The 19,325-nt window shown below is 43.0% G+C and overlaps 1 long non-coding RNA gene across 1 annotated transcript in view; it reads left to right on the forward strand.

Moving 5' to 3' along the window:
• Positions 1 to 19,325, forward strand: part of LOC121850502 — a 69,568-nt gene that overhangs the window by 14,967 nt on the left and 35,276 nt on the right. Inside the window, exon 3 of the long non-coding RNA XR_006085623.1 lies at positions 4,886 to 4,949. This is a non-coding gene — a long non-coding RNA (uncharacterized LOC121850502). The remainder of the gene's footprint in view (positions 1 to 4,885; positions 4,950 to 19,325) is intronic.

Raw genomic sequence — 19,325 nt, forward strand, 5'->3', positions numbered from 1 at the left:
TATGAAAATTAATATTTAGCTGCATTGTGGCTGTGGGTCTGATTCCATTCCCACACATCCTCAAACTCAGGCTATCATATGGTGTTCCCATCTATCAGGGCCTTTCGTGTTCACTCAGCTGGCGCTGTGAATAGATGGGAGACTTGTTCTCCAGGGGACTGTTGATCATTCACCACCAGGTTCCCCTGCTCATCAATGAGATTTGGGCCATGTACGTGTCATTTGGGATTTGACTCACTCGCCTGCAATCTAGTGCCCTGATGGGTTGGGTGGTCTTTGCTGCTTACTCAGCGGGAAGTTTGCCAGTGCCTTGTACAGATTTAGAAAGTGACTAACTTCCAGTAATTTCCCCAACTTGCAATTGGAGTTCGCACAGCAGGAGGCTTCTCAACCCTTCATGATAGTGTTTGTTCCTCCATTGAAGAACAACAGCTTGTATTTATGCAGTGCCTTTCACGCGAAGCAGCCACCTGTGCTAACCCTATACCCTGTAATATTCTTTCTTCACTTGTGTTTGTCAAAATCCCTTTTAAATCACCCGATCAACTCTGCACTTGTGTGCTTCGGGCAGTGATAAGTGGGGTGAGGGAGTGATAAGTGGGGTGTGACCCTCTTCTCTTGTCTCGGGTTGGGGTGGGTGGGGGGGGATATGGCAAGAAACAAACAGATCTCTATCTGGGAGCTCTCGGCAGCTGGAGATGGAGACTCAAACAGTTTCCGCACACGCCAGGGTTGCAACTGACCAAACTCTGTCTGCAAAGTTGCATCCAAACATTTACAGAATTATAAATCTCCGATGTTTGTTTTCTCTAATGCAACTCTTATTCTGCACGAACTAAATATTCGCCTCATCGTTTGCAATTATTCATCAAAGTGTTGACAAGGTTTGGAGTGAGTCCAATAAGCGGGAGCATTGTTATTGGACTCCCAGTGCCCATCGTTTCTTCGGAAACTATTATTTGTGAGATGCTTGTATTTATTGCATAATATTTATACCCAGAATATCTTCCAATTGTCCTAAACTGAACAGTTTAGCCACATGTTGGTTCTGCACATTTGTAAACTCCACAGTTGTGCTGGAAGCTATTTTGAGTCTTGATATTCTATGGAGGTTGGGATGTAGGTGGGGGAGGGAGGGAGGGAGGTGGGGGATGGAGAGCTAGTCTGGATTGGGAAGGTGATGCCCTCTTTATCATGTACATGCAGAAACATCTGTGTAGTCAGCATTATCATAAATAGTTATGTTACAAACAAAGTGCTCCTTAATCTCTGCAGATGTTTGTGATCCATCTGTGGAGATGAAAGGTAAATCATTTAGAACCAGATTTATGCAGATGGTTTCCTTTTTATTATTGCTAATGCATGACTTATAAATCTATTCCAAATTACTGGTAACATAAGGCTGTGTGCACTTGGCTCAAGAAGAAAGGACAGCTATATATTTGCCGGAGTGCTGTTGGAGGGGGGGGGGGGCATTTTTAAGACGTCACATTTCATTAGTATTCCTATGTGTACTGAACAACAGTTGGAAATTGTCAGCTCACTCCAAAGCACAGTCCAGCTCTGGGTTTTATTAGTTTTGCTGGTAAAACACCATCTTATTCTCAGTTGAGATCGAACAATTGAGTGAAAGCCACACAGTCTTGGTGGTGCTCGGAGCCTTGGAGGCAGGTCATTGGTTTGCTCCAACCTACTCACCCACCAGCTGCTTCCTCATCCATCCACTGAGGGTCTCAGGATAGAGAAAAGTTTTTCCCCGAAAGCGATCCGCCAATCGACTAACAACCGGGTTCCTACTTACCGCTGGTTAAACAGAGGCGTGCGTATGTGTGTGTGGAGTAAGTAACTTGCCTAAGGTTTCGTTCTGCCCTGGAATCGAACTCGGGTCCTCTCGCTAACACACTAACCACTTACACTGAGGGACACTATATAAATGCACGCTGTTTTTTGGAACAGAATGGGACTAATGGGATCTGAATGGTCTTGTGGCTTTCACCAATTGAACAGGTTTTCTGTGCTGCGATGTCGTTTTGCTTTCACTCAGTGTCCAATTTTGCAGTCGATGTAGTAACAAAGAGTAAGACTCCCTTGAAGTGGAGCCATGGAGTTGTTATTTTTGCTCGTGGCAAGATGTCTCAGAGATTTAATACATTTCTTCAATTCCTGAAGGTTTCACAATTTGCTACAGAGGTTACTGTGAAGCCTGAAATGCCAAAAATCACTTGTTCCACTACAAATCTAAGTAAATGTATGAGGAGTAGCCAGCAAAAAGGACAGCACTTTGCAAAACACGAACAGTAAACCTCAGTTTATGAGCCCTGTGTTCAGGGTGTCTTGATATCCGTACTCTTGTCAGGAATTGGTATTTGAACAATGAAGATAAATGGCATTTTAATAACATTATTTAGAATCACAGTGACATTCTAGGCCTGTACTCTCCAGTCTGTCTTATCTTTCCTTTTTGGATTATGGACTCGCGAAGGTGAGGACTGACAATGTGGAGCAGAATTTTCTTTTCTCTTTCAGAGCCCAACATTCTTTAGAAGCCTAGAAAGTTACAGCGCAGGAGAAGGCCATTCCGCCCATTGGGTCCGTGTTATCTCAGTCCAATATATCTGCAGTTTCCCCAGAGCCCGGCAAATCGCTCTCATTCTCTGTCGGAAGCTGACATGAATTCTCCTTCAACCACCACACCCAGCAAGGAGTTCCGCTTCCTCACAACTTTGCGCAAAACAAAATTCTCCTAATCTGTCCCCTCTGCTCCTTTGCTGGTGATCTTCAGCAGTCTAGCTCAGCTCTCTTGTCACTTGACTCACCAACCAGTGGAAATAATTTCACCCGAATCTATCTATCTATCAACCTGAGATGTCACAGCCATTTCATACATCTTTATAACTCATGTGTAGGGACTGTAATTTGTTGGCAAATGTGGTAGGATTTTCCGTAGGTGTCAAACCCTTCCTCCCCACCAAACCCCCCACCAAAACGTCCCCCCCCCCCCACCAAACCCCACCCCCACCTCTCCCGATCTTGGAAAAATGATGTTCTGCTACACCACCGTGCTTCTACTGAATCCCTCAAACTATTGTGAGGTGGGTGAGCCAGAGAGTTCTGAGACTGAGCCAGGGGTCAGCTTGGCTTTTCCAAATCCGAACCAAGACTCAAATAATTGCCGCCAATAAGATATTGCAGAGCAAAGGATCTTCGTTTTATCAACTTGTTAATAACTTTGTAAACAGGGGAAAAAACAGTGGGGAGAGGGTTTATTAAAGAAGGGCCTGACAGATTATCAGCATGACACAGTAGATAATCTGTATAGAGATTGCGGTAAAGGAAACTGTGGCAGAACACTGAATTCCTAAGTTTCTAAATAACACAGGAATTGTACACTTGATATTTGTTCATGGGTTTCCTCGGTAAGGAATCCTGTTACAATTTCTGTCAATCCAGTTTGGAAGTCGACTGTTTTGGAGAGGAGTTTCGATGCAAAGTAGATCCAGTTATCAGAAGGAGTCAACATTTGTGTGTATTAAAGATTCTTCATTAATACATCACTAAAAAAAACATACATTAGACTGCTCGGGCACTAATAGGGAGTCTGTCGGGCACTGTCCATTAGCACGAGCCACCATTTTATTGTGGCCCAGTTTGCGATATTCCTTAACAGGTTTCATAATAAGATATGTGTACGCATTGAATTGGATTTCTAACGCGGAATGTGCTGAACAATGCGTTTCCAGCATTTCAACAATTACACATTTTTTTAAATTAAGAAATCCTGCTATTTGGATCCCGTTGCCTGGCACTGTTGCTCTGAGCGTGATAATTCGGTATTTTGCCACAGACGTTGTGGTGCACCTGCTTTTCAATAGATGTCTATCTGCCTTTTTAATCCGCAATAGTTTTAATTCAATTCAAAATTAGGGCTGAAATAGCTGTGGGAATCCAGGAACTAGTTCATAAGTGAACAGATTGCGGGAGAGAGAAAGCAGCCAGTGTGGAGACCGGGTTGGAATGAGACCTGCATCGAAGAGGTTAAAATCGCTGTATCGTTGTAGGATTGTTGTTCATACCTAAAATAAAACTGCCCATTTAGCGTGGGAAAAGTTTGCTTTTCTTTTCTCCTTTCCCCTCCCCCTCCCCTCCCCGAAGCACAATAAATCTGAACAGCTTTTGCACACTTGATCTTCACCGAGGGGACTAAGTGTGAAATGCTCGGATCATCAGCAGTCTAGTTCAGGGTCAATGACGTTCAAGTTTCATGGACCATGACAATGGCCACATCTGGAGAGAGACTTGGTTTATTCTGTGGGGTCTAACAGTCCCTTCATAACTTGTACCGCACTGCAGCACCAATCCTAAATTCCGTCTGTTTTGTCTTAAACTCCAACATCATGTGGAATTGTGGAAAAGTCAGGTTTAACTTAACTCGGATTTTCCACAGTTCTTAGTAATAGTAATCCTTGCATTTGATAATAGCGCCTTATCACATTGTTGAGACGTCTCAAAACTCTTCACAGAATATACTGTAAATTGTGGTGACTGTATTTTGTGGGTGAAACGTGGCAGCCAATTGCACACAGCAGCGATCCACAAACAGGCATGAATTGAGTGACCAAATTATTTTTTTTTGAAGTGATTATTACCCCCAGAAAAGCAATCTGCCAAGCAATTAACAACCAGGTTTCCTACTTGCTGCTGGGTAAACCGAGGCGTGTGGAGTAAGGAAACTTGCCCAATGTTTTGCCCTGCCCAGGAATCAAACCCAGGTTCTCTCACTTGCGAGGCGAGTGCTCTTACCACTGAGCTACAGGGACTCCAAAAGAGGTGAAAGCTGTAAGAATTTGGGTTATTTCACCCTATGAACAGTGTTTTTCTATTGAAGTACAGGGAGGATGCACAACAGGGAGCCGTGATTTACAGACATGGAGCAGCTGAGATGTGCGAGGGTGAGTTATAAAGTTGCCACAGCTATAGTGATGCAATGGTTCTGTTTGTAACCCACTGTTTCCCCGTCCGTACCCCGACGCCTGTACATGTTCACCATTCGGATATTATTTTATGTTGTTGTGCTCAGCTTTGTCATTGGGTTCTTTGCCAGGAATAGCCACCTCAATCTAAACCATTCTGATAGTAACAGTAATAATAGGAATCATTCCTATTTTCATTCCTGCAACTGGGACTGTTAATAAGACTTTTCAGAAATGGCTGACAACGTACCTGGTGAACAAAACGTCAACCTCCTGCAGAAATCAGCTACTTTAGGAACCTCAAATATATTAAGAAAAGTCACATTGATTCATATATAACATGGCAGTGTTATTGGTCTGGCTGACCATTCACTGAAAACCATTATGAAGTTACCACTACACAGTGATTTAAACTGTAGTAACATAATAATAATAATCCCCCAAATTAGTACAGCGCCTTTCACATCAAGAGGTCTCCTCAAAGCGCTTCACAGGATGTACTGGAAAGTGGAGTGACTGAGTGTTTCGTGGGTGAAACGAGGCAGCCAATTTATGTCCAACAATGTCCCATGTTGGCCAGGAGATAGGGAGAAACTGTTCTCTTCTAGTTGCATCTTTGATGTTCATCTGAACATGCAAATGGGACCTCAGGTTAACATCTCAACCACAGGATATCTCCTCCAACAGTACCACACATTTAGGCATTTAAAGTTACCCTCAGAAGTTTATAGCAAGTTTTTAACGAGCTGTTGAATTTACAAGCATTTGTTTTTATTCCGATATCAAACAAGGGTCATTTTAAACAGTTGATGTATTTGTCATAGATAATCCATGTTTGGTGTATTGTGCTATAACTGTTGTGTTTGTTAATGTCAGGATGCTATGGATGTCTTGTGTTGTTTAAAATAAAAGGCCCTTTGAAGACCCAAATTCCACTTCTTTTCTCCCAAGAAGCCTCAATTGCAATTGTAAAGCGTTTCAAACCATTTTATCTAAACTTTCAATTAGCTTCTCTGTTTATCAACAATGTTTGTGGCTATATTAAACAGAGCATGCAATATCCGTACAGATACAAAGGCAGATAGATATCTCACTCCATTTACTTATCCAACGCATGTTTTTCAAATGACTGGTTGAATTGCTTAAAGGGAGGTCGCTCTCTCACTCCTACTCCGGTAAGTCCCCAGCTTGCTCCAAAAACAGCAATGTTTCACAATCCCTGCTTCGAATCTTTCACTTTGCTCCAATTTCTCTCCTGAAGGAGTTTGACTCCTTAAATTCTCTTGGTGTCAGTCGCCCTCTCGTACCTCATCCAACTTGATTGATTCCGGCTGGCAGCAACAACAACAACTTGTGTGCGAACAGCATTTCATGTAGGGTACCCGCTTGAAGCACTTAAGTGTCAGAGGAGCGTGTGTGCATGTGCTTCGTAGGATTAGAGCAGCCACGTGGTGTGTGATGGAAGGGTGGCATCTGAGAGCTGCCGAAACTTGGTGGAAATCGTCATAGCAAAGACAGGCTTCTTCTTGTCAGCCACTTATTCCATTTTGACTGGAGTCAAACCTGTGATGCTCATTGATCTTAGCGAACCATTATGATTGTGGAATGAGCAACGTTTGCAAGGAGTTTCTCTTCTGACTTAATAATAATAATAGTATTAATCATAATTCTTACATTTGCCACAGCTCCATCTACTTCGGAAGAGAACTCAAAGTGTTTCGCAGGATTTACTGTAAAGTGTAGTGACTGTATTTTAATAGTGAAAGTGGCAGCCAATTTGCACGCAGCAATGTCTCACAAACAGCCATGAAGTGAGTGATCAGTTTTATCTGGAGGATCGCTGGCCAGGACAGTGGGGGAGAGACTCTCTTCTCTTTTCGAGTAGGCCACAGGATCTTTAGTGTCTTTAGATGGGACGTTGGTTTAACATCTCACCGGAAGAATAGCACCTTGGTCAATCCAACACTGCATTGGAGCATCAGCCTGGACTACATGATTCAAAGCCATGACATGGGGTATTTGAACCCACATTATTCCTACTCGGGGCCAACTGAGCCAATCATTAAAATCCCTGACCCACGGCTTAAAGTGAGGAAGTGTGCAGGGCAAGCCTGTGACCTGCTCCTGCACTCACACTCTTGCTAACAAGAAGCAAATCGTGACTCGTGAATTATGTGCAGAGGACAGATTCCGTTCCAGGAAAGAGATGACATGGTTTCATTGAAACATGTTTATTCTGTTGGATTCTTCAAGAGGTCGAGGAACCATATCGGGGCTGGAAAAAAAAGCTTGACTCCGTCAAAGACTTTCTTCCAATTCATTAATATTCGTTTTGAAAGCACTTTTATGCTATTTTGTTTACTTTCGCTCCTCAGCACATTCTCCGCTCACAACCACGCAGGAGTTTTCCTACATCCCATCCCATCAAAATCCTTTTTGTTTACTCTTCTGGGGTGTACTCAATTAATAATCCACCCGTCTGATGTCACACCTTATCGGGTCAAAACACCTTGGAGCACTTCACATTCTGGAGTGTGTTGAAGTATAGTGACAAGGCACATGTGGCAGCTAACCTGAGCCAACAGCGTCCTCAACACAGCATTGGATGAACCCTGGGGCTGACTTTAATTGGGGAACATGGATAATAATAATAATAATAATAATAATAATAATAATAATAATAATAATAATGAAAAGGCGTTGTATCAAACACAAGAATTATTATTATCGCTGTCAAATAAAATGACAGAATCTAAGAAATTTTGCAGATTAATGGAAATATCTAAACTGTATGTGCTGTTGTCAGTCACGTATTAGCTGCAAGTGGCCAGTATTAAAGTGTGCATAATAACCTTTACCAGTCTGTGGCTCTTCAGCAAACCTCTCAGGCAGCCAGATCTCTTGTTGTGTCTGCTGGTCCATTTCAATGACTGGGCTCTTTCCACCGGTCTCTGATATCTAGAGATCTCAATGAGCGTTTGACAGAAGAGTCCAATGTCATGAAGGAATGAAATGCTTAGTGCAATTTGACTCCTCTTTGGGGGAGGGGATTAAACCCAAACCATAGCACCGTAGAGATTTACAGCACAGACAGAGGCATCCTGTCTGTATTCTCTTTTAAGAACAAATCTTTCAGTCCCATTTATTTGCCCTTTTCCTGTAGTTGCAAATCCCAACGAGGGGTTCAAGCCCCATATTGGGACTTGGAATCACACGGACTAAGCTGCCATTCCAACCCACAGTGCTGGGCGTGTGTTGCGTTGTCTGAGGTGTCGGCCTTCCAGTGAGTCGTTAAATTGAGGTCCCTCTATGTGAAAAGAGAAGAGAGTTTCTCTCTCCCGGTGTCCTGGCCAACAATCCCTCAAATAAAATTGGTCACTTGCTCCATGGCTGTTCGTGGGACATTGCTGTGCGCAAGGAACAAGACAGGTCATATGGAGTCAGCAGGTCACAGAGTTAGGGAAGTGGGAGCAAGAACGCGGAGGACTTTGAAAGCAAAGACAAGGATTTTGAACTCTATCCTCTGGGGGATGGGGAGCCAGTGGAGCTGGGCGAGGTTCACGGAGCCTGGTGTGGGAGACATCAACAAACAACAACAAGCCACTCATTAGTATTTCACTATAAAGTCATTAACTAATCTCTGAAAGTTGAGAAAACAGTTGAAACTCTTTGAAGCAGAACAATAATAGCTTGGGAACCTAGAGGAGACCATTCAGTCTTTCAAGCCTGTTCCGCTATTTTAACACAGATGATCTTTAATCCTAAATCCCAGCTTTCTCAATACCCCTTAATGTCCCGGCTTCCCTTTAGCTGTCTCCCCTTTAAGCATCCTTATCAATTCTGCATCTACAGTCTTCTAGTCCACATTCTCACACACTCCATGCGAAGATCTCAAGAAAGTTGTATTTACATCCCTAATACGTTAGAATACATTAGAATTTCCAGCACAGAAACAGGCCATTCAGCCCAACTGGTCTGTGCCGGTGTTTATGCTCCACATGAGGCTCCTCCTGCTCTTCCTCAACTAAGCCTTCAAGCAGAACCTTCTATTCCTTTCTCCCTCATGTACCTCTCCAGCTTTCCCTCAAATACATCTGTGTTATTAATAGTTGCTTAAATTAATTTTTTTTAAAAAAAAATATTAATCATTTGGTCACTCAATCCACGACAGTCCATTCACTTTACAGTGTATCCTGTGAAGCACTTTGAGACGTCTCGAAGACGTGTTAAGGCCCTATATCAAATGCCAGGATTATTATTATTATCATTATTATTATTATCCCGCCTTTCACATAGAGAAAGTTCTGAAAATCACAGACACTTTCCACGTGAAGCACACTATATACAAGTTATTCTAGGCAAGTTGTTGTTGTTAGTATATATCTGGGTCACAAATATCAAATGCAAGGATTCTATTTTAAAAAGTTGAAAACAAAGATTCTCGGATGTAAATATCCACTCGATTTGCTGCGAGTTTTTAGTGAATACCTGTCTGTCAAGGAATGCAATGAATTTATTAGGGTGTCTCTGTGGGTTAAAGGAGATTTGAGTTTTGAGAAAATTAGTCTCTAATAACTGGTGTAGATTTCACAGGGAGCTCCAGCATTTTGTTCCCAGCACTGTTTGTTTTATCATTTCATCGATGCAGTTAAAAACCAGTTACAAGCTGGATCCGTTCCATTTAGCCAGCAGTCATGTTAAGAGCTTTCGTAGAGATTCTTACTAACTTCACCGTGTTCTTTTCTTCGTCCCTCCCTTTCTTCCCATCTCTTTCTCCCTTTCTTCAAACATTCCGATCCAATCGCTCTCTTACACACAAGCTTCCCTAAAGTTACAATTATAAAAAAATTACACTACTCAATCTTTCAATCCACGTCTGTCTGTGAGACGCTGCTGTGTGCGATTGCTTGGCTGCTGCGTTTCGCCCACAAAATAAATCAATTCAATTTACAGTATATTCTGTGAAGCGCTTTGAGATATTTCGACAACATGATAAGGCGCTATAACAAATGCGAGGAATATTAATGATAATGTGCCAGTGAGTGTTGAGGTTTGTCTGCACTGCTCATAGTGGACAGCAGTTCCCAGCCCTGTAATCGCACTGTTTGTTTTAATTTCTGAATTACAGCAGGAATGAACAGGCTGCTAGTTTGTATGTCTGCTGGATCGAAGATTTCCCATTCCTAATCTCACCCCAGATCAGACAAACTCCCTGAGGAAAGCTGTATTTATTCTACTTTCACATAGTTACCAACTCACTCATTCCACGCCATAAAGTCTCTTCTCTCTGTGAGGGCTGGATAAATTCTGGCGTTTCACTGACTTATAATTATAATAATAAAGCCTATCTAATGATCTATCGATGACATTACCTCTTATCGATCTCTGTCCCTATTGATACTTCTATCCCTTATTGATTCTCTATATCTTATAGATCTCTCTTCTCTCATAACAATCTCCATTATCTATCTTAACTGTTTCTTGTCTATCTATCTGTCGATCTGTCTGACTCTCTCTCTATGTCTGTGCCTTTCCATGTCTCTAGAGCAGTGAAAGTCTTGGGGCTCGATTGACTGATTTCCAATTCCCCCGTGTAATCCTTCCTATGAGGGGAAGCAGTTTCTTTTCTGAGTAAGATGGCAACCAAAGCTATCCCTGGGACATGGGTACATCACAGAGCCAATGTGCAAGTCCCTGACTGAATGCTGTCAGTCTGACTTGCTACCAAACATACAAACATAGAAATGTATTATATGCTGAAACCTTGGCCTACAAAGGGGATTGGTGCCTCTGATCCCAAAAAATTGTTTCCACAGGCTAGAAAACCAAGGAAACATGCTCCAACCCTTTGTGAGATTGGTTGGTAGTAAAAGAGGAATTTTGAGTTATTGCTCACCAAGGGATCAGCACGAAAATGAGCATTGGATAATTGGGTAATTGTGGGTTGGTCAATATGAAGAAACATGTGCTGATGATTGTTTACTCTCTCATACACAGCGTCTCAGGAAATCACGCTGTTATACTGCCCTGAAAACTTTCCTCTTCGACCGTGCTTACAGCCACCTCCCCCTCCCCCTGGTTCGGAGTCAGTCTCCACCACTGTTAAGCGCTCTGAGATGCTACCCTGCGTCGAGGGTGCTATATAAGTGCAAGTTGCTGTTGTTGATATAATCCCCGGTGATAGAGCCTCCTGATTATCAGTGCATCGCAAGTAAGTGGGAAAACTCCATTTTGACACTTTACCTGTATTCACTGTGAAACCGAAACTCCCCTTTGTACTTTGAGTTAGAATTATAATAATAATCCTTGCATTTGATACAGCGCCTTATCATATTTTCTAGATGTCTCAAAGTGCTTCACAGAATATACAGTAACGTGAATTGACTGAATATTTGTGGGCGAAACATGGCAGCCAATTGTGCACAGCAGCGTCCTACAAACAGTCGTGGATTGAAGCGACCAATTTATTATTGTTTTTTTTGAGGGATTGTTATCAGGTTTGTGGAGTAAGGAAACTTGCCCAAGTTTTGCCCTGACGGGAATCGAACCCAGGTCTCTCACTTGCGAGGCGAGTGCTCTAACCACTGAGCTACAGGACTCCACATTGGGAGTTGCAGGAATTGCATTTTGTGTACGTTTAAGTGCAACATGTTGGAGCTTTATAATCTGACGGGCAGTATATTGGCTTCCTACACACTGGCAACACTGGTAGGGGCCCCAGAATGGAACTTTGCCTGGGGCCCCTGTGGCACCAAGGAATTATTCTCCCTGTGAGGCTATGACCTCCCAGCACCTCGTGCGTCATTGCGTGCTGACCTACCATGAATAATTAATTGCTGAGTCCATAGCGCTGAATTATGGATTGTTTTTAGTGGGTGGATATGTATGTGCCGTACAGGTTTGGCCGAGGCTGCAATGAATGCCTTATAGAGGTATATAAGCTGCTTAATGGGACAGAGAAAGTAAACACAGAACAATGCACTCAGGGAACAGGACCAGTTGGGCACAGGTTCAATGCTGCGAAGGGCAGGTTTAGGATAGACACCCCCAGAAAGTATTGTCTTTACACTGAGGATAAGCAACTTAACCCATCTCACAGAGTTGGGTTTGGTTTCTTGCTTGGTTGCTGCTCATTGAGTAATGTCCTTCGAGGCTGTGTATTTCCCTCATACTGTACCATACTTTGGGATGCTCACTTCCCAGAATTTGTAAAAAGGCCGATTCTGAATTGGTCAGACCAGGACATTGAACGCTGTCAGAACTGGCTTGATTCTCTGATGGGAAGACAGTCAGGTGGGTGGGTATTGAGGGAAGTTGAAATCAAATGGACCGACCACAAAAGGTCTTCTTTCTCCAAACATCCCTCGTGATCTCGTGAACGCTCTCTCCATTCTCCAGGGAAGCTCCTGTCTTGGAGCAAAGATCTGCAGACTCTGCCTCTTATTATTGTGAAGGAGTTGACCTTTTAGGAAATGCCAAGGCATACAACAACAACAGCAACATCAACAACAACAACTTGTATTTATATAGCACCACTCACGCAGGGTAGGGTCCCACGGTGCTTAACAGCACTACTTCCAATGGGATTAACAAAATGGCAAGTGGGACTGATGCTGATACCAACTCAGTAGCTTAGACGTGAATTTCACAAAGTTTCTCTAAGCTGCGTTCGAAGGTAAGAGTCAGCGGGAGATTTAAAACATTTTAATTGGGAAGCAGGTTGTGCCATCAACCAGCCAAGAGCATTTCCCGTGGGATTCTCATGGATGTTGTTCATGGAAAAGTGATTTACAAGTAGATCTTGAAGTTCATTTCTCAAAGTCAAACAAACAAGCTGTGACCGTTCCCCTTAGCGCTCGTTACCCAATGGATCGGATTGGCTGTTTTTGTTGGCATGTTCATTGCAATGTGTAAATTATTGGATGATCAGCTTCGAGTATTAATAGAACCGTCAATTTGAAGCGTGTTGTTGGAGAACGTGTACATAAAAGGAAATTAAGCTGTTTTCACTTTGATTTTAACGCTGTATTTTTATTAGTGCTTAATATGATTGGGAATCCTGTATCCGTCAAAAACGGCACATGTGAAGTGATCACTCTCACTGGTTATTTGGGAATAATTGTTGCGTTTGGTACAGAGTCTGAAATGTTAAAACATCTGAGACGCTTTACAGTGAATTGGTTTCCAGTAATTAATAACTAGTAGAGAATCTCTCCGTCTTGCCTTTTCCTTCCCCGTCTTCAGGAAAATGCAGCAGCTGTGTGTAGTGTTCGGTGCTCAAGAGGCATGGACACAAAGGACTTCCTTCTTTGCAAACAATTTCTATCTCTCTGCCCCCCAAACAAACATCAAGTGAATGACCAATTCTATCTGGGGGATTGTTGGCCAGGACACTGGGAGAACCTCGCTTCATTTTATTAAATAGCACCACGTGATCTTTAACATTATTGTTAAATAATGTCCCCCTTTAGGGACAGAGATACTGAGAGTGTGGTGGGGGTGGCGCGGGAGCAAAGTGACTGAAGGCTCGTCCAACTTTTACAGGGAGAGGGGAGCAGGGAGGATACAAAACGAAGCAAACGAGAATTGTCAGACCAGAGGGACATGGTAGGTTATCATCACCCAGACCGTAACATGATTACACTGTAAATGAGATGATATTACTGACTAATGCACACTTTATTTCAAAGACAAATATTTAGGTGGCAAGGGTTCATCTGGCTTCTGCCCTTTATGTGCTGCTTTTCAGTGTTTCACAACCTGACTGTCCCTGTGAGTGATGGACCATTTCAATTGTATACAGTGGTCGCCTCTGAAGCAGTTATGGGCTGTGTCTAACCTTCTCCTAATACAAACAGTGCAGTGTTCGAAAGGATAGGTCCAACTCTTCTCCAAATTAAATGGGGTTGCGTAGGGTAAGAATGGGCAACGTGAGGGAGGATATCTTATGTGTACAATCACAAGAAAATATGGTTTATATGTTCCTAGATATTTAGAAATAATAATAATCTTTGCATTTATATTGATATCGCGTTTATAATGTTGAAACGTCTCAAAGCGTTTTACAGGTAACGGCTAAAGCTTTGTAGTGACATTTGCAGGGAACTCAGGAAACTCTGTGTTTGTGCACAGCAATGTCCCGCACACAGCCATGAGGTGAGTATGTTGTAGTGTTTTCTCAGTGTTTCACTGATACAATGAGCTGGAGTAGAAGTTCTTGTGTTGGGTCGTTTTGGAATGGAGGAATGTGGTTAGTGATTAAGGAGTGAAGGGTTGTACACACGCCACTAGAAAACCCTATCTTATCAGTCAGTTTGAGGCCGGTTAAACAGGTTGATCAAGCGCTGCACTGATATAAAGTAAAAGGGATGAAAAATTGTGTTTACTGAGAAACACTGGCAACAGTGGGGGCACCTGCCATTAGCAACACGCCTGTCAGGGCCCCAGACACTGAGAGGTGGCTTATTTACCAGCCGTTACCGGCAGCGTGATCCGTTTCACATGAAAGTTATTTCAATTTATCCTCAGTTTCTGAACCTGGTCTGGAGGCTGCAGCGCACAAATAGCTTAATTATCTCTATCTTACACGTCCATCAATTTAAGTCGTCATGATTTGTTTTGGCTGTTTGGTTCCATATGATTCATCTGTTGGCTTGTAACGTGGTGTTAACTTTGCACAAGAATGATGGAAATCAGTGTTCCACGACCACAGAGCCATTTATCACTCTTTGTAATTGGGTTTCTCTCACACATGACTTGTGGAAAAGATCATACATTCTATTCTGTTCCATTTCAAGTGATACATCATTTAAGTATCCCCGTATCAAAGGGCAAGTTTGTAGTTTTAATTCTCAGCACTTTTATTTATTTATAAATCAAGTTCTTTACAAGATTTCAATCTTTCTTGGAACTGAATGCCTTCTAGTAGTTAGTTAACGTAATTTCTAAAGCAATTTTGATGATAGGAAATCAATGCACTGGGCAAATCTGCCAATCCTCAATGATGGGAAATGTTGAGTTGTTTTGCCCTCAGTGGATGTAGCAAGGTGCCCTTTACTGCACCAAGAAAGACCTCACAAAAAAATAGAACCTGCAGTTTGCTACCATTTTATCATGTCAAAATCTCTCAAAGTGCTTCATAGTAATTGTTGTGAAGTGCAGTGACTGTTTTGGTTTAATGCTGTGCGCAGTTGGCTGCCCGTTTATGCCCACATTTTACAGTATATCCTGTGAAGAGCTTTGATTCATGAATAGACGCTATATCATATGACTCAATGACGTGGTTAGGCGTTATATCATTGGCAAGTATTATCATTATTAATGGAAAAACAACAAATTACATTTGCATAAATTACCTTTCATGTCGGGAGGACGTCCCAAGCCGCTGGACAGTCAGGGATTTGGACCTGAGCTGGGGGTTGGGATCAGGAGAGGTGGAGGGCATGGAGGGTGGGGGCTGGGGCGGTGGAAGGTGTCCTGAGGAGATGCCACTTACCTCTTTCACAAAGGAGGATAGAAACAAAATGCAGAGCGTTAGATCTTTTTATATTGATCGCCGCACGAACGAATTCCGCAGGCTGCAAAATCTAACATACTTCCCTTTGCAGACGATTATTACATGACTGTGTGTGGCTTGAACTGTTTAGAGAAACACATGATAAAAAGGACTCGAGACGGTTATTTTGAAGGGTCACTGCTGTTTCTTAACGGGAACTAGAAAAACAAATCTGATGAGCGTGTAAATCATTTCTTATTCAGAGTGATTTAATGCTTCGCTGGTGCTTAGCCTCTCACTCTCTGTCTGGCTCAGTTGGTAGAGTTCTCGCTCCAGGGTCAATAGGTTGTGAATAGTGGATTCAAGCTCCACATCGGAATTTTGAGCTCCCAGTCGAGGCTGACGTTCCAGTGCAATGCTGGGTGAGCATTGCAAGATCGGATAAGATGTTAAATTAATATCCCGTCTGTGCCTTCAGATGGGTATTAAAGTTCCCGTGGCACTATTCCCTGTGTCCTGGTCAGTCAGATGTGCAGCCTCGATCTCTCCTGGACAGTGATCGTGCTCAAGTTGGAGCCAGAGCACTCACACAGAGAGACAAAAACCCCAGCACATCCATTACTGATATTGTCGCTGTTCCAGTCCGCACCATAAACTCACATTTTGTCACAGTTCCACCATGAACTATCACTTTTCCCCGCTTTTAAAGCCGTAAACACATGAAGGACGCGGTGCGACAGAAATTGCAGGTCAGACACAAGGCAGGGTCCGATTCCCTTATCTTTGTTATGTGAAAGCATGCTTATTGCGTTAGTGCGGAGTAACAAATTCCTCTGCAAAGCACTTGAGTCCAAGTTCCTGGAGAAAGAGTGCGAGATTACCACATGCTGTGGGGATCGTCCTCCTCAAAAGTTTTGACTAGTTTTACTCATAATATTTGCCTTGTGGTTATTCAACCTTCAGCCAGTAAAGTCACATCTAAACTTATGATAGAAAATAAAAATGAATCCAGATCTTATAAAGTGTGTCCAGGTTCTTTCAAACCAGTTTGAGTCGAAGGCCCTGAAGTTGCTGCTCATAGTTTGGCCTCTAATGAGAAAGGGCTTGAGATGTGGAGAATGTTGTCTCGCTCAACACTGCTTGAGACAGGTACACACGACTCGAGTGGCTTTAGAGCGCAGAGGTGCCATTGGATGTGACGTTAAACCGAGGTCTCGGCTGTGCCTCTTCAGGTAGATGTTACAGATCTCATGGCACTGTTGGAAAAGAGAAGGGAGTTTTTCCCAATGTCCTGACCAACATTTACCCAAGGGAAATTGGTCATTCACTTTGCGGCTGTTTGTGGGATGTGGCTGTGTGCAAATTAGCCGACGGGTTCACCTACAAATACACAGTCATTACACTTTACAGTGAAGCGTTTTGAGACAGCCTCTCGACTTGAAAGGTCCAATGTAAGGATTATTAATAATCTCAACCCACGACTGTTTGTGGGACGCTGCTATATGTAATTGGCTGCCGCATTTCACCAACAAAATACACAGTCAATCCACTTTACAGAATATTCTGTCAAGCGCTTTGAGACGTCTGGACGACGTGATGAGGAATATTATAATAATAATAATAATAATCCTTGCATTTGATATAGCGCTTTTCACGTCGGGAGGACGTCCCAAAGTGCTTCACAGAATATACTGTAAAGTGAGTTGACTGTATATTTGTGGGCGAACGCGGCAGCCAATTGCGCACAGCAATGTCCCACAAACAGTCGTAGATTGAAAATGACCAATTTAATTATTGTTTTTGGTTTTGGAGGGATTATTATTAGGCTCTGTGTGGAGTAAGGAAACTTGCCCAAGGTTTCGCCCTCTGCCTGGAATTGAACTCAGGTTTCTCGCTTGCAAAGCGAGTGCTCTAACCACTGAGCTACAGGACTCCAATATTATATCAAATGCAAGGATTATTATCACACATTGTATTTAATGATTTCTTAAAGACGGGGCATTGGGTTTAACGTCTCATCGGAAGGACAGGACCTTCGACCACGCAGCGTCCCTCCCAGCATTCCAACACAGCAGACAGAGAGGTGGAGGCCAGGGAGGCTTGGTATTTAACTCCCAGGAGAGCGCAGTGCCAGTGCTACAGTGGGCAGCCATTCCCGTTGTGACCAGGCTGCTAGCAGTAAGCCAGGTCAGTAATACATGTGACCGTGTGCCGAGCTGAGGATTAAGCCAGCCCGGCCTCATTAGAAAGGGAACTTTCCTCCCCGCCAGGGTGAGTTTATATCTATATATTTTTTCCCCTCCATATCTAGAGGGAGTACTTTAAACAGAGAGCATTCCCTCTAGACTTTGCTTCCCGCTAAGTACACAGACTCGCACATCTTTGCCAAATGGCACAAAATAAAGATGTTTCGAATAATAACTCCAGTCTTTACAGAGACTCCTCATTCTCTGCCATTCGAAGCTGTTGTGATTATGGTAGTGGTAAGCTCCCTGCTCTCTGGCTGCACATGCCTCTCCCATTACTAATGGTTGTTTTTCACAAGGCTCGCTTCGGTCAGTTATGAAACTGAACCCAGCGTTTTCTGCTCTTCCAATTTCCAAATTAAGCCCGAAACTTACCGAATGTTTGGCCCTGCCTGGGAATCGAACCCTGGTCCTCTCGCTTGCGAGGCGAGTGCTCTAACCACTGAGCTACAGGACTCCAAACCCACTGCCCATTGGCTTATCAGCCAATGGCAGGTTTTAACAGGACAAATGGCTATTTGATTAAACAAGCCGTTGACCTCTTGGTGGTGTATATGTTAACTTCACAATATTGAAAACGAAATGGAAAAACAAAGTTAGATTTTAAAACTTTTGTCGTGTTTTTATTAGATCTCGAATATTTTTGTTCTGTTTATTGGACAGAGTTCTGTGTTAAACAAACACACAGCGGAATGCTGTGATTACCCCTCACTCCACTCTCACAAAAAAAAGTTCGAATTTTAATAAGGAGCAAAAAGTTTTGAGTGGTGCGTTGTGGTTGGAGCTATCGGAGTGTCAGAAGCCAAGTGATTTTCACCCTTGTGTTACCTGAGGTGGTCTAAGTTTGTGGAGAACCGAAGGCATGTGTGAAGTGCAAAAAAAAACGTCACATTCTTGTGCATCGCAAATCATTTTGCTCTTCAACTGACCCAACAACATTCTTGCACTTGTACAGTGCATTTCACACAGGAGAATGTCTCCAAGTGCTTTTACACAAATCCTGAGCTAGAATGTGAGTCCAAAGACCTGGACATGGGGTTTGAACCTGCAGCCTTCTGACTCAGAGGTGAGAGTGCTACCAGCTGAGCCAGGCTGATGCACAGAGTCGTAGAACATTGCAGCACAGAAACAGGTCAATTCTGTGCTACTATATCAAATGCAAAAATTATTATTATTATGTCCAAGTCACCTTTAGAAGACTCGAACACGACAAGCACCTAAGAGGTAAAAAAAAAAAGATATGGGGGGGAAAGAGATTGATGAAAAGGGCAACTCAGATAGAGAAGGCAATGACACAGGCTGGCCTCTCTCTGTGCTGAAATGTCTTTGTTTCTGCCATGAACCTCTGTCTCTGTGTTTGGGAACCTGAATCAGCAGCTAGTAATAGTCAGCAGGACCGAGCTTATAAAAGGATCGACTGGTGGGGAGAATGTTGACTGAGAATCCTGTTTGAAATGAGCTTGGAGTGAGTTTAATTCCAACCAAGATAGTAGTTTCCATGGCAAAAATATCCCGGGAACAAGGGAGCGCCCAAACATATCGGAGTATTTTTAAACTGGTCTGAAACACATGGGAAAGTTATATTTAGGTTTGTGTTTGACACAGGGCCCCGAT

The sequence above is a fragment of the Callorhinchus milii genome, unplaced genomic scaffold, assembly GCF_018977255.1.
Source record: "Callorhinchus milii isolate IMCB2004 unplaced genomic scaffold, IMCB_Cmil_1.0 Scaffold20, whole genome shotgun sequence".
Taxonomy (NCBI): Eukaryota; Metazoa; Chordata; class Chondrichthyes; order Chimaeriformes; family Callorhinchidae; genus Callorhinchus; species Callorhinchus milii.